The sequence below is a fragment of the Pogona vitticeps genome, chromosome 4, assembly GCF_051106095.1.
Source record: "Pogona vitticeps strain Pit_001003342236 chromosome 4, PviZW2.1, whole genome shotgun sequence".
NCBI classification, from domain to species: Eukaryota; Metazoa; Chordata; class Lepidosauria; order Squamata; family Agamidae; genus Pogona; species Pogona vitticeps.
The window spans coordinates 185,156,415-185,179,947 of record NC_135786.1 but is presented as its reverse complement, the minus strand read 5'-3'; the positions used below and the strand labels follow the sequence as shown (position 1 = coordinate 185,179,947).

At 39.6% G+C, this 23,533-nt stretch overlaps 1 protein-coding gene across 4 annotated transcripts in view; it reads right to left on the bottom strand.

Moving 5' to 3' along the window:
* GREB1L (GREB1 like retinoic acid receptor coactivator) overlaps nucleotides 1–23,533 on the bottom strand; it is a 191,182-nt gene that overhangs the window by 160,206 nt on the left and 7,443 nt on the right. For all 4 annotated transcript variants that reach the window (XM_072998833.2, XM_072998841.2, XM_072998838.2 and 1 more), the window contains exon 2: nucleotides 4,382–4,428. The gene's annotated coding sequence lies outside the window, so the exon portion shown is untranslated. The remainder of the gene's footprint in view (nucleotides 1–4,381; nucleotides 4,429–23,533) is intronic.

Below are 23,533 nucleotides of genomic sequence, written 5' to 3'. Positions count from 1 at the left end.
CCAAAACAAGGTCTATGCACAGATTTAATTTGGTCTATTTTTCTTAACGCATGTTTATGCTCATTTAGAGGTGGCAGGGCTTAGTCTTCTTATCAACAGGAAAGCTGACCTTGATAATGAGTTTTGATGGCCACTATTTGATTTTCTTTAAAAGTCCCAGATGTTCCATGTGGGATGTTACAGGGAATGGCTATTCTTGTAGTGGTTATGAGTTTATTTTCTTAGAATGCCCCATGTGTTATTCAAGAGTATTCTGCAAGGAAAAGGGAATTACCAATGGAAAGTTTACATCCCAAAATGATATAATGCCTAGAACATTTTGAGTAAGGAAAACTAGGAACTGCCACCCAAATTAATCTGCTACCAAAAGTGGTTCCAAAAATATATAGAGAAGTAATGTTGCAGAGAAGAAGAAGAAGAAAACACACACACACATGCCCTTCAGTTAGAAGTTTGCAAACAAGGAATTTCATTGAACATCAGGATGTTTATGAGATTATTCTAAAAGTGTGAAGTAGGTGGGGAGACATACACATAAAATATACAGAAAGCTACTGTCAGTCAGAGAAATAATCCCAGTTTGTCCCAGAAATATGTGGATAAGCATAACCAAGTTAGGATAGGATCTCCATATAATTCTTCTTCTTAAGAACCCCTAGTGTACAGGTGCACTAAATATACACATGTGAAATATATAAAGAAAAGACTAGAATCAGTACATTTTTATCCATGGGAAGGTTTGGAATGTTTACAGGAAAGTCCTTCATTTGGATGGAGGGGATACTTAGTGCAAACCTCAAGATTCAACTCCAGTAATAAGCTGAACATACATACACATTTGCCTCAGAAAATATTCCCATTAGCAGAGCCCAGTACACAGACATTAGGCCCAAATCAGGAGAAAGGGCCATTAACTGTGATGGTTAAGCATTGTCTTAGAGCCCGCCTCCCATCAATTCATGTCAAAATGAGACTTAATCCTCCTATCCCCTCAAATTGACTATTAAGGGTAGAGATTTCCACTGCACCTTTCACAAGATGACCACACATCCATTCATTTTATTTTAAACATACATTAATATATTTCTCCTTTGAACAGCAAACATTACTTCTTTGTTTCCATAAACTGGGAATTACACTGCATATTGGGAGAAAACTGAAGAAAGACATTTTGAGCATACATGATACTTTCTGAAAGTAAAATAAAATGAAAAGAACAGTTCTGTACCTGCTATCTACAAAAAGAGTCTTGTGGACTGCAGTCTACTTAATCAAACATACTGGCCTGTGAAAGCGTATCCCAAATGTTATAATGTAGTCTTTAATAAGCCACAAGACTCTTTCATTGTTCCTACTGCAACAGAATCATATAGCAACTCCTTGAATTTTCTGCCAGTAAACAGAACATTAAAGAATTGGGTCCAATCAGATTGCCAGCACCAAAAGTATTTGCTCTTCCAACAGTGGTGAACATCAAGAATTTCAACTTATGAAAGAGATGTCAGATATGATACTGAGGATCTAGTTTAAATGGCAGCTCATGTATTTCACATGAGAAAATAAGGCTATTCCCAACTGCTAGATCCTTCTAAGAATACTGTACGAAAAAGATCAGAAGATAAAAATGTAATGGGTCTAGAGATGCCTCTTGAGTAAATGCCAGCAAAAAAGATCATGAAAGCAAAGACATTACTTAGGGAGCCAGATGATACCAGAAGAGCCATTAGAATTCCACACAAATCCCACTTCTGGCCACTGCAGAAATACCGCCTTCTTTCCAAAGAGATGTGAATCTTTATATCAAGAACCTTCATGTGTCTGAATTGCCTGCTGCTACAAACCATCTCAGATGGAATATGAGCAAATGTATTTGTAGCAAAACAATAGAGAATTGTTTGTACCAGACCTTTAGAAGCACTGGGAAGACTGTGATCTTTCCTGATGCCCTGCCCCTTCCTCTTCTAACACCTGAGGCTGGGACGCCTCCCATCATTTAATAAAATATTTATGAGCCATCCTCAAGATCAGAAACAGCATCTAAACATAAAAATCGCTACATTCCTTCATAATTTGGCGTATAAAAGGCAACTGCTAAGCACTAACCATCTTCAGGCCATCAAGGCAGAAAATGAGATCTTAATGTATGTTTAGACAATGACAAGTTCACAAATTAAACCTAGGTTCACAAATTAAACCTAGCATTTTAAATTCTACACAGAAGGCTGAAGGAGGTTAGTGAATATAGTAGTCCACTGACATAACAATGCTGTCAAAACCCCACTTTCATACAATTGTAGTCCCACTTTCCCTTTATAGGCCTGGCCTCAGTTTATACCCCCTCACTACAGAAGCTGTAACATGTAATATCTTATCAAGTGAAAATTCCAATCTCAAAAAGTTCTCAGGGGACATATTCCACAATTGGACAGGGCTGGAGGCAGATCCAAAATAAAATTCTTGCTCATTTAAAGCTTCCTCAGAAGGAAGCATTATAAGTCTATGCATATCTACTGTGATAGAAAGAGAACTCATTAATTCATTTTCAGCTAGCACATGAAATACCAAGCCTCCCTTGCTGGAATCCACCCTCTACAGCTCTACTGGAAAGTATGTGGGACAAGGAGTAAATACAACAAGATGAAGTAAGGAGAACTACCTGAAGGGGTTGAACCAGTGACCTTATGCATACCATGTACCTGCCCACTTGCATCTGATTGGAAATCCAAACCATTACCTGAAGGCAAATACTGTAACCCTCAATGGATCAGGGTATCTGATCTTTGCATGCAGCAATCTGTTGGCTGGATGATATACTCAGTACACAGAAATAAGTAAATCCTCCTCACACACATACCTCAATGTTTAGTTGCAATACTTTTATAATATTAGTGGTATTGAATTATGATCCATAGACTGTAAGGACTGTCTATGTATACAAAAAAAAATCACCTGTTATCATTATTATTATAGCTGTTGTAACAACGACAGTAGTTCCTATGCAATTAAAACTGTTCACCCCAAATTTTATCCCTAAATATATTGATTTTAGACAGAATGATACTGTTTCTATTTCCTAATGTAATGCTATACAGTATCTATGAAGACATGGTGAATTTTATTTTAATTTATTTAAAATTACTTAATCAAACATACCCACCCTGCAACCTGCAATTCTCTGCAAGCATATAAAGGGATTAAATTGTTAGCTAACACAGAATATTGCAACATAAGCATTTAAAATGTAATACTTCTCCACACTGATTGCTTCCAGTAAGAATTTAAAAAAAAGCAAGATGAAAAAGAGATAATGTGAAAATGTAGCATGGTTGATAAAAGGGAACATGCCCGTTTCATTATGGTTATTTCCATCTTATTCCATTTTTTTCTGTTTGAGTCCTCAGTTCAAAAGGCAATATACAAATTGCCCTAATTTGAAAATAGCAACAATAAGTGTAGGAAATACTTAACAGTGAACATATATAAAACCTCTAAAAACCAGTTACCTTAGTAACCATGAGAACGTAGAATAAAAATGCACAGACAGAACACCATTTCAGATTCTGCAGGGTTGAGTCTGAAATACAGTCAGTTTCATGAGCTTTTTGTTTTTCTCAGCAGGTCCTTGAGCTTTGAAAGCAAGCCTGAGTGACAGCTAAAAAACAACATTCTAACCCTATTCTTGATTACCTACACCAAGTAGAACTGCTTTCTCTAACATGAACTTCCAAGGGAAACCACAATGTGCAAACCCATGGGTTAAACTCACAAATGCAAAATCATAATCAATAATATAACAAAGTGCTCCTAATGGAACAAACAAAATGACATCCCTTCCTGCTCCACCGCCAGTCAGAAAACTGGAGGTGGAGCAAAGACTTTTTTGCTCTCTTCTGACAACTCTTATTATCTCTTATTATCAGTCAATAATTTTTTTTTAAATGAAGCCTTGTCACATCCCGAAGCAATTATGTTTTATCACCATTTTAGAAACTCAGAAGTAGAGGCTCAGATAGGTTTGGGGGGCTTTACAACGTCAGTAGGAGAAATTTGTAAACCAACCTTGGAAAAGTTACTTTTTGAACCCCTACTGGCTGTGGAAATCAGAGCATTGTAGTCCCAAAAAGTAACGTTTCCAAGGTCTGTGTAGCTTGTTGTTGTTTAGTCATTGTGTCTGACTCTTCGTGACCGCATGGACCAGAGCACACCAAACCCTCCTATCTTCCACTGCCTCCTGGAGTTTGGTCAAAATCATTTTGGTAGCTTCAGTGACACTGTCCAACCATCTCATCCTCTGTCGTCCCTTTCTCCTCTTGCCTTCACATCTCTGTAGCTACTTAGTGGTTATTTTTCATGCAACAATTTCAAATAAAGTGTTACATACCAGAAGTCATGAGACAACACATCTTGCAACTTCCACGTTTAAGACACCTTTAAAATAAAAGAAAAAGTTACTTCAGAACAACATCTTCTTAGGTATGGATGTATCTCATGCAATTACAAGCAAAAAATATTATACAGCATTTTTGAAACTTCACCACATGTCAGGGATATATGTTTCACAAAGATCTCTATTTTTGCCTCCAAATATAACTATTGCAAAGAAATGTAAGAGTAACCATGTGCTGTCAAGTCAGTTCTGACTTCTGACACTTTCGAAAGATTTCTCAGATGCAGAGTACTTAGAAATCGTTTACCATTACCCTCTTCTGGGGGGCATCCTGGGACTGTACAGCTTGCCCAAGGCTACACAGGGTGGCTCTTCCCCTAGAAGGCATAGTAGGGAATCGAACTCTCAGCCTCTAGCTCTGCAGCCAGATGCCTAAACCACTGAGCTATCCAGACAGCTGCAAATTAATGTGGACATGTATTAGCTACTTTTATATTCTGTTTCTGGCATACAACTTATTTGTTTTTGTTTGTTTTTTTAAGATCCATAAATATTGCTGTAACTACATAAGGAACCAACCAACTGATTGAATTCTGTTTCTTCTTGGAGCAAAATCCTCTTGGGGATCGCAGAAGATAACATTTCCAGAGATATAGGAATTCTGCAGAACCTTCAGCTTGTAACTGTGCAAGCCATAGATCAACCTCTTACAAGAAATAGGCCTTTCTCATGGACAAACCGGTAGAAAATATCCACTTACACCAAAAGCAAAAGAGAAAGCACATGCAAAATGCAACATTACGTGTGCAAGTAAAAATAAACACATCACAGGATTTTGTTCTTAGTGTCTTATCAATGGAGTAGCATAAAAAGCAGGTATGATGCTTGTAGCAACTAGATGTGACATTAAAGTCTGGAAGTCCAATACTGTTCTCTTCTTGGTTAGTAAAAAAACACAGAAAATTACTATGAGAAAACAGAACATTACCAAATTAATAAATCTGGAGCTATTGCCAATGCTAGATGTTGGCCGCACTGCTGCCCCTGACCTGGAGTACCACTGAAAACAGTTCCAAATGACTGGGGAAACCTTTGGAACTGAACTCAGGCAACTTCACAGAATACGGGGCAGGATGAAAAAGAAAGTTAACCATCACATTTGATTTAGCTCTCCATTAGCATACAAGCATGACAAAGATTTAAAATGTCCAAAATATTTACATTATTGAAATAATTGTTTTGGTGAGTTAGAGATAACACAACATTCTTACTTTCTCCTTAAAACATAAATGTTATGACTAGAGACTGGGGCATTTGTATTTTTATATGAATACAAAAATCTCCCCACAGGTCGAAATAACGCCCATGGGGCCGGACTGTCCACTCACCATTCCGCCACTGACACCAGCTCGATGGAGCTGGTCCGCAATGGATTAGTCACTCCTGGCAGAAGCCGGGATGACAAGCCTCTCTATTTCCACCTGTGGGGGGATATTCGTATACAAATACCCCCATGTCCAGTTATGTCATTTTAAGATCATGTATAGTTTATCGTGTTTGATAGATGCAGAACATCACAATTCTGTACTGTCTATGGATCAGCTAAAATATGGGAAGCAGAAAAAATTATGCCTATGAAGAACTGTGTGCCCTGTCCAACATATACACAATGCCAAAGAATGTGCAGATGTGAAGAAAAGTTCTGTTCTAGCAGAGACCCCTCAATTGCTTACTTGATGATTCCTCAGATGGCTCCATCTCTGAAGCTAAGGTGGTCTGGATGCAGCCATTGCTTCACAGACATTGCTATGAAATTACCGGAGTAAGAGCGGTGACCTGAAAAGTCTATGCCTGGTATTATCATTTGTTGTCTTGGCTGATGGGAGTTGCAGTCAAAACATTTAGAAAATCAAAGATTCCCTACTTCTGGACTACGCAGTAACTGATAGCTTAAGTTAGCATAAGGGCAAACGAACTTCCACAGTCATTTCAATACCGCTTATCTAAATTGTGCACTTAGCGCATTAACTGTTCCCCAAGACCAAAGCCATTCACATGCAGGAGCTATTTGTATTCATGCAAACTTGGTAGAATTTAAAATCAAGACCTCAGATCTGTAAATAAAGCCTTTTGCAGTTTGGCTGCCTTTTTAAAAATGTGTTTGTGGATAAATGACCCACTTCTTTTCTTCTTCTTCTTCTTGCTCTTCTACTGGGGGCTTAATATCATGGCCATTCGGTCTTTGGCTCTTAGATATAAATAATAATGTTGTGTCACATCCAAATCAGACTCATAAATTATTCAACCAGTTCTCCATCTTTCTAAATTTCTTTTCCTCTTTATTTTACTCTAAATGATGAGTTGCAACATGCACCTACCTTCCCTTTCTCATTATATGACTGAAGTTTTGTAGGTATTTTGCATTTTATGTGTTTTATCATTTCTTGCATTTTACTCATTCACCTTACTACTTCATCACCCTCCCAATCCAAGAAATTATTGACATCCTGTGATAAATCTACATTTCAAATGCTTCTGTCTTTTTTACAGTTGCCTATGTTAACATTAAAAATTTCACCCCGTACAGTATAACTGAGATAATGCATTAAACAAGTAACCATCTATTAATGAGTACACTGAATTTTTAAAATGAAACACTGATTATGTTTAACGTGTTCCAGTTTTTATTCTTCTTGAAACATGCATATTAAAATGACAAAGTGACTTTTTCTAAAAGGGTTACCAATGGTTCTCTTTTTCTTTAAAAAAAAAACACCACAACAGAACTAAAATACAATCACACTTGTTCCATTAGAAGTATTATCTCCTGTAATTCTGAAGTGTTTGTTTATTACTATCAGTGGTGTTAGAATACAGCAACCTAGTGTGAGCTACTGAGGTGGGGGGCATGAAGGGAGATACCACCAGTGTTATTTGGGAATGTATATGGGCCCTAAAGAGAACCAATTGTTTGAGACAGACAAAAGCCAATTGAATAGGAAGCCAAGCAACTCAAGACAGATGGTCACTGATTCAGGTTTCACCCCCTCCCCTCAACAAAAATAAGCTTAAGAGGCATTTTCTGTTACTAAGCAACAAGCCAAAGAAGGCATAAGTCTTTTACTGCATGTTATTTCCCCTGCTTCTTTTTGATTTCATCTAAGAAAACAATGTCTTTTTCTCAAATAGTGAGTTTTACAAGAAGGACTTCACTCAGCTAAGAATGTCCTTAACAAAAGCTGGTTTTTTAAATGTTTAAACCACCAGAGCAAAGGAACTAAAGTTGCTAGCCTAAAAATATGTGTATTCCAGGCTTGGAACACTTAACTGAATAATTAAAGTCATATTCTCTAGATTTATTACAAGCATGGGGCTAGAATCTATTTTTATTTTTTTCTTATTTTTCATCAAAGAAAGCAACAACTACAATACACTGCTCATTTGCCATATACGAGAATGCCTGGATTCACACATGCCTGTAACATATAAAAAGTTCAAGTCCACCACCACCCCTTACACCCCTTATATTCTTCAGTGGTTTGACTCCAGCTCAAACTCAATTGCACACTGTCACTGGAAAAAAAAGAAGAAAAGGAAGGCCCTCAGCAATACAAAGCAACAAATATATGGCTTGTTTTTGGTTCACAAAAACTGTCATGGCATTTCTGCACACAAAACTAGAACTTCCTCCCCTACAAATGTGTCAGTAGGAATGTTGCTAGCCTAAGGTAATATATATATATATATATACACAGATGTAAATTAACACAGAAACTCAGTCTATGACAGTGAAATACACCAAAAGACTTTGAAACTGCAGGTAGCTAAGAGAGTACAACAGAACCATGTGAGATTATAAGACACAGTAATTAAGAGAAGTCAAGTTAACAAAGACTTCTTGCTGACTGAACACCTCTGAGAGAAAGATCAGGCCATTCTCTCATGCCTCTTACTAAAATTCTGTCAACTGTATTTGTGCTTGAGCTCCAAGACATGAAAAGGGAGATTAGTATTTCTTTGCAGCCTACACATTTCAATTTATTTCAAGATAAACCAAATGGTTCCAAAATCTCTGCAAGCTACTAGAATTTCCTGTTTAGAAATGATACCAACATAAACTTCCTAAACTAAAAACTGGTACTGAGAGAGAGAGAGAAAATGGAGGATGAGACTAGAACAGGGAAGAAGGGAAGAAAGGAGTGTTGTTGTTTTAACCCTTCGGCTCAATGCAGATTAGGATCAAGAAAGAAAAAAACAGGTTTTCTTGACCCTGTTTTATACAAGTAGGTAACCAAAGATGTAGCTACAAAGAGACATGGTTAAAATTAGCCACTTAACTGAGCTGCAATAAAAAAAGATTTACAGTTGTGGTCATTACCCAAAAAATGTGATAGAAAGATACTGGGCTCTCCGCACAGTAGCTAATAATCTGTAGGCCCCTTCATATGCCACTTACATTCTTAAGCTTTTTTCACAAGGGATGACAGAAGTTTTTGCATGACCTGTTTTGCCCATTTGAACTCTGTATGGACATTCGCTGCATGCAACAGGGTAGGTGTTTGTGTGGACGTGTTTTAATAGCCACCTTTTGCTTTCCAGTTCACATTAGCAACATTTGCACATTCCAGACTAAAAGGTGTCAAGATCACTAGACAAAGAGAAAATGAACCCTAGAATACAAAACATATGGTCAAATAAAAAAAGGAGAGAAAGGAAAGCAGTGTCAGCATGTGGTCTGAAAACACCTCGCCTGTTTGCCAACTATCGGTGCCACACCTTACATAGTCCTTTTTCAGACTGGCTTTCCCTGAGTGACTGGCTGCCTGAAAGGTTGTTTTTTTAAAAAATCAATTGTTGCACCTTATTGTGTTTTGGTGCTGCTTATGTGTTTTGTGTGGGATTTGAGCCTTTTTTCGTTTTTTGTATGTTCACTGTTGTTAACTTTAATATTGTCTTTTAATGATGTAAGCTACCTAGGGTCCTTTTAAGGAGAAAGGAAAGGTAACAATATTTTAAATAAATAAAATAAATGTATAAAACTTTGGAAATACTGTATAAACAAACGTTTTCTCTCTAGTTGAGGACTTTTGTTTTGTTTGTTTGCTGGTTATTACTCTGCACTTACTGTATTTTGTTACATGCTTATGTGATCCATGATTCTACATTTGCTTTCTGTGATTTTAAATATTTGTAATCTGCAGTTTTAAGTGTGCTTTGATGTAGATCGTTGTCCTCGGCTCCTGTAATAAAGGGCTGAAAATAATTCCGCCTTCTCCCTGCTATCGCTACTAATAAAAATAATACTAACAATGAGAACAGCAGCAATAAGTTGCGTTTACAAATGGTTTCCCAGGCATCTGCCAAAAACTGCCTGATTGGGCTCCTCAGCACCATACTTCGTGAACTATAATTTCTGATAGTACATGAGGGGTTTTGCTCATGTACTGTACCATCAAACATTCCAAGAGTTTGCTAACAAAGAAGGCCCAAATCTGGAATACATAACAGTGGGAAGCAAATAACAGCTACTAATACTAAACTCAACCTAAAGCCTTGGCTTAGAGCTCCGCCGCCATACACTTAAGCATCATCCGAAAAGAAAAACAATGTGACCAGGAGAATAGGGCACACCCTTCCACTGCAATGCCACTGCCACTTAAAGAATGATGGAGTTCCTGTTTTGTTTTAATGGAAGATTTAAGGACGGGAAATGCACACAGACATTCCCCTACACATACTAGTCCATGCTAGGAGTGGGGAGAAAGAAACCAATTCAAGCATTTCCTTAATATTTGGGAAAGAATCATACTTCAGCACATAGTTTTTAAAAAGCAATGTGTAGAGCAATTCTCATCTATGATTTCATCTACAACTGAGATGTAGTCTCCAGCATTGCTATATGAGACCTGTGGTTTCTTTCGGCCTCTGGTGAGCCCTAAGAAAGAACCTCTCCCCCCCCCCCCCCCGCAAGGTTAATGCAGATGGCTGTTCCTACTGTCTTTGTCTGAAAAGAAGAGGGCTCTCCAGCTGATCTCCCTCCCAGTGATTTTGCCAGAGGTCATGTGTGGATACTTGCTATCAGTCGCTCACTCAAAGTCCCATTTTCCAACTTGCAGGATTTTGCTGGATTGCAGATCCCCAAAGCTTGAAATGCCTGGCCACCTTTTTGGACTTCCATGCTTTTTCTTCCTTTCTCAGTTGTTCACTCCCTAGCTTGGTGAAGGGGTCCATGGAACTTGAGAAACAGCATATTTTTCACATGAATGCTGAGCCTAATGAAAATACTATTCATATGTGGAGAATAATGAAGATTATGATGATGATTATCTTCATCATGATGACATTTGCATCTCAGCTTTTCTCCAGGTACCTCCAGACACCATTCACAGCACTCCTCATAAGGGCCTTCCCTGCTCAAGGGTCAGGCATAAAGCTGCCCCCCTCCTTTCTATTAAAACATCCAGACAAATGTTGGGGGAGGGTGGAGTGACTATCCAGGTTATCCAAGGTTATCCAGTGAAACTGGCAGCTGAGTGGACATCTAAACCAGTTCTGGCATTACACTAACTTTTTTTTTGCTTCATAGCAATGCACTGTTTGAAATACACAATGCTATTAACCTTCATAAAACACCACATGTTCTCCATGCCTCTGTACAGATATTGAAAAGCAACAACACCACCCAGTCCCTACAGCAGGAAAGGGCAACTTCTAGAGGTGCACACATGACACCTCAGAAGGATGACCTGTGCCCTTCCCGCCCATCAAACACTTCTCATTCACAGTTTAAAAAAACTCAACTAAAATGTCCTCTCATGCTCACCACTAGTAACATATGTATGTATGTGTTTTAAAGTTCCATGAGTGCAGTAGGTAGGAGTGGTCGAGTCCAAAAAAATGCATGCAGCCCTTCAGCTGACTTTGCCATCCCTCCCTAACAGGGACAATATAAAAGGAAAAAGGGAAGAGGAAAGAACTGGAAAATAAGCAAATTTAGGCACAACTTTTTCATAAAAAGAAGACAGGGAGAATGATGAGATGGAACAGCTACTGAGGCGAGGAGACAACTTTAGAAGATAAGCCAAAGGTCAGAAGCATGCCCACTGAGTAGGCTGTTTTTTCTCATGTCCAGTATTTTTTCTCATGCAGACACATATTAACAACATGGATGGGAAGACAGTTTACATTGGGCACCATGAAGAGAACGGCAGCTGTTTCGACAATCCAAAGCATAGCACATTTCCCATAGTGGGTTCTTCTTAGATCTGGTTAATTATACTGCCTTAAGACCAAGAGCTGCCTTGGAAGAAACATTAATTAATTAACATTAACATTAATTAATCAATTACACATTAATTGCCCACTCAAACCAACTTAAAGGATAAACCCAGCCTTATCCACCAAAGGAAAATTGTTGCACATTGGTAAAAAAGATTTCCAAATATGATTTGCAGCGTTGTTGTGAGCACTTTTGAGAGCATTGTTGTGCTCTCTGGGCTTATAAAACCAACAAGATATATGTCTAGATACACACCTAACAGATTTACTCCAGGCTCAGAAGGAAGTCTGGAAGGGAGGGGTTGCATAATCCAAAGGATACCGCCTTATCCTAGCCAGAATGAAGTTTACCATTGAGTTAGTAAAGTATACTTTGTGTATATTGGCTAGCCTTCATCAGAAATTATTAACCAAGGCCACTCTTTCATGAGTTGACAGCTATTAATGGACCACTATGCTTCCACACAGCATACAGTCTGCATGATAAAACTCCATACATACTTTCACTAACAGTCAGAACAATGTACTTGGCTGGGCTAGCGCAACCAACATATTAAGCATCTCAGAATGACAATTTACTGGGAATTACTAAGTAGGCTTCCAAGCCTCATATCATCTTACAATTCTGTTCCTCAACACTATGCTCACTAAGCATATAGTCATCAACCAACACAGACTTGTGGCAGTTGTTCAAACTGCAACTCATGGGGGGGGGTGTCTTAAATTAAAGTCTTTAAAAAAAAACATGGTTGGTATAACCCTTATTTCAGAGATATTTTACAGTGAAAAGGTAACCCAACCACTGGTTAACTCTTTCCACAGGTTTAGAAACCTATGCATCACTCGGGAAAAGCAATCACATACAGTATTAAAAACTACTGCATGAGAAGACCCATTATGAATACATCAAATTTCATAAGTATCATATATTTTTTGTATTCTATCTTTCTGCAGTACTTCAAGATTGCTGTCAGCTTTATGAAGACACCTACCAACAAAGCAATAAAAACTGATCAAGCACTGCTGACACAAAAGTAATACTTATACCAACAACAACAAAAAAGAAGACAAGTTCAACGTGCACTAAACAGGGCTGAAAACATATATTTAAACAAAGCAACAGACTCTTCACTTCTTACTGAAAAGCAAAAATGGGAACAGACCAGCTACGTAAATTTCCAAAGAGTTCCAAAGAAAGGTACTGGCATGGAGAAGGCCCTCCACACACTGCTTCTCAGCTGGATGGGGCAGGAAGCTGCTGATTACAGTAGGTGGGAAAGTTTGTAAGGAAAGAGGAGATATTGTGGATACAATGAATACACTGAAAGAGCATTGGGGAGTGTCTCTTTTCCTGAGCCCACTGTAATTTGTCATGGGGCTGAAGTGGGTGGTAAGTGGGGCTGAAGATCCAGATGGACCAGACTGCCCCTCTACTCCCCTACTCCTCCACTCCCTGTCTTACTTCCTTTACTTTTTCCTTCCTACCTAGCAGGCTGCTAGGCATAGGACACATGCTTTTTGCCCTAGCTATGCATACTGATTTAGGACTCTGAAGGCTATAATGAGCATTTTTTAACTGAACTCAGACACAGAACTCTACATTGGTTAGGTCCATAGAAATATACAATACAAACTATGACTAAGAATTTGTGCTGTATTGTAGCACAGTTCCATAAATTCTAAGAAATGAAAGGGTGAAGCTATTCAAACCAAGACAGATATGCAAACTTCAGGTGTACACACACAAAAATCTTAGCTACCGAATGATGGTGATTGCTACAACTCTTTTCTTCCCTCCTGATTCCTGACCAGTACAATAGGTTTATTATTCCAACCTATCAAGTCCACATTCTTACCTAGGCACCTGGTAACTGTCTTGTTTTCTATGCATCATATGACAATTCATAAGGAAATCCAGAACGCTACATTTATTCCCATACTAACCACCCAGATCACCAAGGTGTCTTCTTGTTTCAACTGAAAGACAGTTGGTACCTGACTGACGCTTGACCTTTCAGGCTTGCTCTGTCAGCTTCATCTCTCTTTACTTCGCCCCTGCCCTGCACAGAAAGAGAACGTTCTGCCAGTCTCATAAAATATTTTATTACATTTCGTCTCAGTGCCTGGAGAAATCATATTGACCTCCCACCTCTTTTGCCAAGTTCCTCGTTTTAATTTGGTTTTTCTTTTTGCAGACTTCTAGGTCTGGATAAGATTCACATCCTATCTGGCCTTTTAAAGTTTGATCATACCATGAAAGCAAAGCAAAACACTGCACTGCCATCAATGCAAAAAGACAAAAACAAAACAAAACTTGGCCTTAACTGAAAGGACATGCGATGTTTGTCAATGAAACATCTTTCAGTTCTGTGGATAAAAGGCTCTAGCATTTGAGAGCTCCAAGAAGTCTCCTAGAAGATGTACAGACTTTCAAGCAGGATTCCATCAAGTTCTGCAAATATTAACAGCTTCTCTTGTCAGGTATGTTGGACAAAACAAACAAACAAACAAAACAAAACAAAGGAGACAAAGACGTTGTGGCACCTTAAAGACTAAATGCCATATTTTAATGTGAGCTTTCGTGGACAAGTCTCACTTCTTCAGACCTTTCTTGTCGAGTAGTTCAGGATCCCCTTCATTATTATTAATTAACCTATAGAATTAATGCATAGGTTGCTTCTACTTTTTATATTATTAAATTAAAATTATAATGACTTCTTGCAGATGTTCCTGAACCAGGAAAAAATGCTGAAAACAACAGAACTAAGTAATGGAAAGCTTTTGCACTGAGGGAGATTTAGTTGAGTGATTTGCCTGCTTCTGAAGATGCTCCTCTTTAGATATGGCTAAAAGGAGTCTATGTATGCTGGTGGCCTGCTTGAATATATTGAGCAGCTTTAGAAGTGCCCAGTTTAGATGGATTTTTCTGAATGCAACCCGTTCAGTTTTTAAAGCATGGTTCAGGATAGTGACCCCATTTTTTAACCTTCTGTGCTCCCAAACAGCACTGAGGGAAGTGTTACCTTTGCTCAATTTTCAGGACCTCTCATCAGCTTTCAAAATAACTAACCACTATATCCTTCCAGGCAGCCCAAAGTGGACTGAAGCATAAGGCACGGCTCCTATCTACTGTACTGGGGCAGGAACATGCCACTTGTGAATGGCTGCCCTCCTCTAAACTCAACAATGCCTCCAGTGTTCTTCAACATCTAGATACCACCATGGAAAAGATTATTTTATCATTTCAGTCATGGAGGGGCAACCCATGACCCACAGGCTGCATGTGGCTCACCAAAATGGTTTTGAACCCTGCCATTTGCCAAAACCTGGCAGCAAATTGATGACAGCCACTAAAGCCAACTATGGGTTTTCTGTGGTTTGCCACCAAAAGTTAGCAGTTTGGAAAACTCCGTTAAAACAAGCATTTCCTACCCAGTTTAATGGTTTGTTGGTTTTTCCTCCTGGCTGGCTGATGAAATCTGGTATTGTCATTTGCTTTCCTATTTTAACACCACAGCAGGGAAGGTAGTCCACAGTGTGTCTTGGGGATGAAATTTGCTCGTGAGTCTACTGACATTAACTACTCCCAAATCATGGTGCTGGAGTGGACTCTTCAGAGTCCTCTGGTCTGCAAGAAGAACAAACCTACCTATTCTGAAGGAAATCAACCCTGAGGGCTCACTGGAAGGACAGATCCTGAAGCTGAGGCTTCAATACTTTGGCCATCTCATGAGAAGAGAAGACTCCCTGAAAAAGACCCTGGTGTTGGCAAAGTCTGAAGGCAAGAGGAGAAGGGGACAACAGAGGACGAGATGGTTGGACAGTGTCATCGAAGCAGCCAATATGAATTTGACCATACTCTGGGAGGCAGTGGAAGGCAGGAGGGCCTGGCGTGCTCTGGTCCATAGGGTCACTAAACAACAACAACAACAACTCCCAAATTTAATGCTGGTCATCATCAACATGTTAACAACGCCACCTGTTTTTCATTTTCATCAAATCCTGAAGCAGCAGTGCTGTCCATACATTTATGGCTAAACAAGGGCTAACACTTCAGCAGTATGAGACAGCAGTGAGATTGGTGAGCCAACAGAATTTACCTCTCCTAGATGGAAGTATGTATGTATGTATGTATGTATGTATGTATGTATGTATGTATGTATGTATGTATGTATGTATGTATGTATGTATGTATGTATGTATGTATGTATGTATGTATGTATGTATTTATTTATTTATTTATTTATTTATTTATTTATTTATTTATTTATTTATTTATTTATTTTTCTCTGTGTTTCTCTTTAAAGGACCCACAACAGCTTACAGTACTAAAAACAAAGGGTATTAAAAGCTGAAAAAATAAGTTATTAAGTTACACTCCCTCTGAAGGATAAAGTGCATAGCCCAAAGCTTCTGCTGGAGATGGCTTCCCTATAGGATTCCCAGTTGGCCAATCCATACCTTTCACCAATTTAGATTAGTGAGTTAGCTGATTATTCTTGTTTTCACCAACGGAGATCTTACTTCAATTATCCATTATTTTGGCCCCTTAGAAGTCCTCTCTGGCTGGTTGCCTATGAAAATGGCCCAGCTGCTGGTAGTTCACACTGATGCTGCCCACCTCAACAGGAAGCTATGAGTCCTTTTCTGTTCCAAATGTGTAGCTGCTGTTGCCTTTTCTAAAGTCTTGGGATAATTCAGGTCATTCATATCTAACCCTCATCCGCTCAGATGGGACATTTCAGTCTTCCAGAGTCATATTTTGTTGTAGAACTAGACCTGCAAGATAACAATTTTACAACGTTGTGAACAACTGAGTCAGAAACAATGTCCCTGAGCTTCAGCCACTTGCCACGTGCAGTTTTTTGGACTTGTTTTGTGGAGGAAAAAAATCATGGGGACAAAACGCATCTGCCCACAATTTACTGTCCTTTGCATTTGGGCCCCCACTTTTTTTGTCCCAGTCAATTTAATATATTGGGACAAAAATGTCCCGTGCCATTTTGGGGGCAAGCCATGAGGCCAAGAAGTGGTCAGAAGATTGTCCCCCATGGGAGGAAGGGCAGAATTTTCAGTGGGTTCAGTGGGAAATACAAAACCAATGAAATTTACCCTAAACCTCTTTCACTGACTTCCTTTGAGGTCAGAAAATCTTAGAACTCCTTCAACGCAAGATTTAAAAAACAAAAATCCATTAAACCTCCTTTACATTCTATAGCAGACAGAAAAAATTTGGCCCTCCAGATTTTTTTTGGCCTACAACCCCCATGAGTCCTATCTAGCGTGACTAAAAGTAAGGGGTTCTTGGAATTGAAGCCCAAGACACATATGGAAGGACATATGGAAGCCCCTATCCTGATCTGGGGCTTTTGTCCACTCTGACAGTTCCCTTGTCTATTTCCATCTCTGCTCCTTGAGCTACATATAAGGGGGAAGTGCTCCATGCTGTTGTTTTTCACAGAGGTCTTCAAGGTCACACCATCTTTGTCAGAGAGGTCATTCCCTGCAGTTTGGCCACTTATCTCTCACTGTTTCAGCAGCTAATCGAACCTTGCCTCTTCTGGAAGGCTGTTCATATCAACTGAACATGATCTGATTTGATTGAAAGCTATTATATATTTCTAAGGAAATTTTAAAGGTTGGCTCTCAAATATTCTTGTGACTTCCATAAGGATTGCAAGTTGCTTTTCACTTGGTAGACTTACTGCTTTCAACAGAAAAAATGCTGATAGACATGCTATAGAAATGAACGAAACAATCTTGCAGTTGAAAACGCACTTTGCAAACCCATCAATACGTCTTAGACACCTTCATGTGATTTCTACAGCAGCAGCTTACTTATCCCTGCCATGTGCACTAACTTGATTTATGTGTAACAAATATTGTGGCAGGGGAAGGATTAAGATGTTTCTATATATTCTCCCCTCAAATCTCATCACTGGATCATTTTACTTTCCTTCATTTGCTCTTTTCTTATGTCCTTAACAGCAGGAGGCAGCTTGCCACCCACCTATCTCAGTGCCATACAGTGTAATCTAATTCTCCTGATAAGCAGCTGTTCTGTTTTCTAACATTATAAAGAGTTACTCAGAATTCAGCATTTTCACTGAGAAATTATGACGGCCAATCTCAGAACTGAGGAAAGAGGGAAAGACAGTTAACGAAGGCTGCAATCTTATGGATATTTACTTAGAAATAAGTGCCATTCTAGTTAAAGGGATTTGTTTCTATGAAAGACAGCTTATGATCAGCTAACTCATATTTCAGATATACTGGGATACTACTGTATAGCTCTTCCTAGCTCACAGTAAATAGCTAAGAATTAACTCTGTCAAGAACCAAGAACAGGCTGATACTTTGTATTGTTGTGTTTGTTGTTTTAAACTGACAGCAACTGCTTCAAGATTTGTGCAGTTGAGAAGCAGTACAAAAATGATTCTAACAATAACTCCAAAGGGAGACAGCATGGATCACATAGGATACTTCTCACCACCTCCATAGTTTATCAGCTAGGTTGATTCAAAGATAAAATCTAATATTTAAGGAAGTGTTACCTATGTATCAGAACCCCTCCTCTCGGAACTCAAACCATAATCAAAAGCAGATAATAGAAAGAACCGTTCTACCCTAGAAATATTTCCAGCAGTCCAGCTCATGCTGACATAATGGAGACAACAAAAACAAGACAGACTTTTTATACAATACCCATTAGCCCCGACCAGTATAGCCAATGGTGGCCGATGATGAGGGCTGCAATACAACATCTGCAGGGCTTGTATGTTGGTTGGAAATAGGCTCTGGGTGCAAGGGATTATTACATGGACTATTTTTCTTATGACTTGAAGAGTGGCCATCCTGTATAGAGAGTCTTCATTAAACTGGCAAGTGCTACTGGCACTGACTGGTTGTAGCAGGACAGCCCTTCACACTTCAGAGGTTGAAGCTATTATCCACGCGGGGAACTATAACGCCTAATTTAATTTCAAGGCTTGGAAACAGTTACATCTTTGGCTACAACTCCAAGAATCTCCCAGCCAGAGGATTAGAAGTGACCAGGGATGGAGATCCTGACCAAGCTAATTGAGGAATTCTAGTTTTAGTTTTTTTAAAAAAACTTTCCAAGAACGGAAACATAATTGTATTGGCCTACAGACTGGCTCTTTTGTGGCAGTTTCTATTAGCACAGTTGTCAGGAACATTCCCAATTATTTTACCAAGTATTTTAAAGTTTAAAAAAAGTACAATTTAAATTATCTTTTGAACACCAGCCCCTCTATGTTTATTCTGCTTTCAAGGTCAGGCAGAATTCAGTACAATCCTGTGTTGATACAGCTGCTGAGCATGGCAGAGAAGTTGTCAGTGCATCTATACCACATAGTCACAACAGTAGGACACCACTATTTTTCATGGCTTGATTTACAGGATCCAAGCATCTGTAATCTGGCAAGGGACTCAGAATTGTCTGAATTCAGAATTCATAGGTATGTAGGTACACTTCTTAGCAGAGAACTATTAAGTGCCTCTACAAATTACAAGATTCTACAGGATGGGGCTTTGTCAGTAAAGGTTGTATCAAACTCCTGTAACTGTGTAGTGTAGATACCCTCCATAAAGGCAGAAGAACTCCACTGCCACAAGGTTTACCTGTTTCCATAGAGAAGCACCCAAACGTTAAGATCCGAAGCTAAGCTCCACTGGATGAGAGGCAAGTGAACAGAGAGACATGAAGACAACGCTACAGCTCTGGAACACCTTCACACAGGACATTAATTTAATTTAATTTAATTTAATTTAATTTAATTGCATCTTCAAATCCTCATTGTCTCTTCAGTTCTGACTTACGATGACTCTTTTCAGTGTTTTCTAGTTAAGAGTACTCAGAAGTGGGTTCCCACTCCCTTCTTCTAGGGGCATCCTGGGACTGTGCAGCTTGCCTAAGGCCTCACAAAATGGCTCTTCTTGGAGGCACAGTGGGGGACTCAAACTCCCAGCATCTGGTTCCGCAGCCAGATGCCTAACTCACTGAGCTATCCAGCCAGTGAACAGAGAGACATGAGACAGAGAGAGACACCTCCCAAGGCATTTTTGGTCTGGTAGTTTCTTGGGAGAGACCCTGTATGGAGCATAACAGACAGAGAGACCACCAGATGCATAATGCCTTGCCGTTTCCATAGTACTTGGCCCCATTCAACCATTTCCTCTATCTTCATTATATCTGCAAGAAGCCAGTATTTCTCAGCTGAAAGTGATTACAGATATCTGAAAGACTGTGCTTTTTTGTTTCCTTTACTAGAGCCTCCAGAAGTTTGACTGGGAGAATTTCTGCAGACTTCTAGAGGCTGTAGTCCATTAATTTTGAAAACTGCATGCCTAATGTCACTTTCTGTTGAGGAAAACAGCTGTCTCACAGCTGCTTTATCTTTTTACCTATTACCTTCATATTTTCAGCACCTGCTTTCTTACTGTTGTTTGGCATCAGCACCCAGGCTGGTCTAAATCAGTGGTTCTTAACCTTTGTTACTTGGATGTTTTTGAACTGCAACTCCCAGAAACCCCAGCCAGCATAGCTGATGGTGAAGGCTTCTGGGAGTTGCAGTCCAAAAACATCTGAGTAACAAAGGTTAGGAACCAGTGATCTAAATGACACTGGGTTTATGATTACAGATTCATGAGCAGCTGGTTTGCAAGACTGTTCTTGAGGAAGAAGACAAGAATAATCCTCAGGACAGGAGATTATAAGACTCTTGTGCTTATTTGGCTCTCTTCGGGTCCAGAAAGGAAAGAATAAATGGGTCCCCTACCTGCAAATGGTTCTTGTCCTCTCCCTCACAAACACTGCCCTCCCCTGAAGGTTTAGGGTTAATGAAGAATAAGAAATAGGAAAGAATATATTAAGACACAAACAGACAGAAGATCTCTGTTAGCTACCCTGCTCCTGGTGCTACCACTGACATGTCAGGTGGCATCAGGAGCATTGATGGAGGCTTTTTAGTGGCATGGACCCAATGACGATACACTCTCCAGGGACACTCAATTGGCATAGACTCTGATTACTGTCAGATGGACAACACCTAGCACTATCCATCAAAAAGCAACACAGATAATTTTAATGGATTCTATATATAATTAGTTGTAATTCTGGCCCACCTTCCATGGTGGCATACGGAGTTCTCTTTCCCACTTTATCTTCATAGCAGTCTCTGAGAAATATCCATCTGAGAAAGAGCAAACTGGCCAGGATCACCCAAGGAAACCCATGACTCATCTGAGACTAGAATCTGAATCTCCTGTATCCCAGTCTAAAATGTTCCCAAACGTTTTCAACTCATAGCTCCCTTGACTTACTGGCCACTGGCTGTGGCTCCCCCACAGGGTGGAGAAGGGGGGAAGCCCAGCTTCGGAAGCACTTCTGAGGATTCTGCGGTGCTCCTGGCTGGGTTTGGCAGTGACCCAGCCCATCATGGCACTCAAGTTTGGGAACCACTACACTGTTTGTTAGCTACTTTGGAAGCTTTCTCTAAATAAAACATTTGAATCATTTTACCAGAAAACCTAGACAAAGGAAAAACATCATTCCATTATCATCTTCAGTTCTGAGAGCAAAATAGAGAGATAACATCAAAAGTCTTGATTATGCTTCAGTTGAGTTTGTGGGAAGATAATTGGATATGAATAGCAACTGGAAGCTACCTCTGAAAAGACGGGCTCATGAGCTTTCGTGTAACAAAGAGGTTTCTTTGCTGTATTTCATTTATTTTAAAGTATACCAACTCTGGTGGTGGCTTTCTTCAAAATTTGCTAAATCTAAATTGTTCCCTACTAAATCTATTTATATGCAGAATATTCTACTGATTTCAGTTAGCCTGTGGGGGGGGGGGAAGAGATTTCTTTTTGACCATGTTGTGTAGATCAAACAGATTTCAGGCTCAAATAGTCCAGCAGAAACTAAAGGAGTTCCAAAGCTCAAGGCTGAAAATGCTCAGCCAATCAGTTCTCTAAGAGCACCATATGCTAATAGGAAAGCTTTGGTTGTCCTTAACATACAAGGGAAAGAAGAAGAAAAAGTTGCCAAGAGTCACAATCAATCACAGGGAACTTGTGGAGGAAAGCAGAGACCAAATTCCTGAATCACACTCAGAAACCAATGTTCCGCTCTTCAAAGAACTGGTAGAATGTGTTCTTGGTCACAAGCCGTGCCAAGTAGTGTAGATAGACAGATGGATTTTGCTCTAAGACACAAAACGTTCTCTTCAAAATGTATCCAGCTAGAATAACCAGCTATCAAAATGATTTTTGCAGCAGCTTTCCTGCTGTCAATTCCAAGGGTGGGGACAATAGTGGATCCATTCAGTGTGAAAAGCTGGGGCCAAACAGAATAGACCTAAGAATGCACATGAAAGGAATAAAGCACTGCCGAGCACCTTCACGTAGGGCTCTCACAAATGGACCACATGCAGCTAAAAAGTAAGCCCATTTCAAAGATGGAAAGCTGCCTTCTATTACTCCCATGCCTTTTAATGATACACCTACAAGCAGCACCTGCAGCAAGATGTGGCAATATTTCCTGAGACAGGTATCTACCTTTTCAGAGTTCCCAGCAGCCAGCCAAACCATTCCCTTCTTAGCTCACTATTCCACACTCTTTGTATTTTTCATTTTTTTTTTAATTTTGCCTTTTCCAGCTGACACTCAACATTCTGTAACTACTGAATATGCTCGGTGCTCCTTAGGTTTTTATCTGTGTCCCTGTCACATACACCCACTGAAGTTTTGCATGGCATTAAGTTACATAGATCTTTGTCAAAATTGCCCCCATCTGAAGTATGAACCAAAGCCGCCACCTCTGCATGTCCCTGGACTGTTCCCATCCTGACTTCCCAGACTTATTCACAGACAAAGAAATAGGACCTCCACCTGAAGAAAGCGCTGGGAGGCTTTGTTCTGCCAATACCACCAGTATTCAGCAGGATATAGAGCAAGGAGCCACTGGATGTGAAGAAGCTACATTTCTGAGGTGCTGGCAAATAAACTAGGAGAAAATGGAGGCAGTAAGGGCCACAATCCCTGTCTTTCTGACAAGGCAAAGACACAAGGCATAAAAGGAAATCAGCCACCCTAAACAAAAGAAGTTTTTAAAGGCAGAGAACCATGGAAAAGAAAACTAAGGGAGCATAAGACTATCAAATCCAAACTGAAGAGAGTTCCTGAAACATTAAGATAGGGATGAATAATTTTTGAGAGCTCAGGAGTCATTTTTGCCCCTTCTCCCCAAAACGGGGACACCTCCAAGACTGATGGTGTGATCGTCTATTTAAATGTGATTTCAGCTCCTACCTCACCTGTGTTAAACTACAAAAGCCCCCACGCCCTTTTTAGAAACCAGAAACCTCTGGATGGAATGTTCCAGGAGTTGTAGTCCAATATACAGAACATATGCAATACATTTCATTAATGTTTCTTCTGCTTACATTTATAGAAATGCAATGTAATCTGAACATGTCACTCAATCCATATTCAAACACCTAAATTCATGTACAGTGGGGTCTTGACTTGAGAACTTAATCCGTATCGGAAGGCGGTTCTCAAGTCAAAAGTCTGTAAGTCAAGTCTCCATTGACCTACAGGGCATTGAAAACCGATTAATTGCGTAACAGGCCGTTTTTGTTCCATTTTGGTTTTTTTCTGGTCTGTAAGTCAAATCTCAGTCTGCGAGTCAAACCTGAATTTTGCGGCCAGAGAAGTCTGTAACTCAAAAAGTCTGTAAGTCAAGCCGTCTGTAAGTCAAGGGTCCACTGTACATAGCTGTCTGACTTTTTCCCCTCAGTTCAGGTTTCATTTGCTCAAAGTTTTTAGATTACCCTCCTCCCG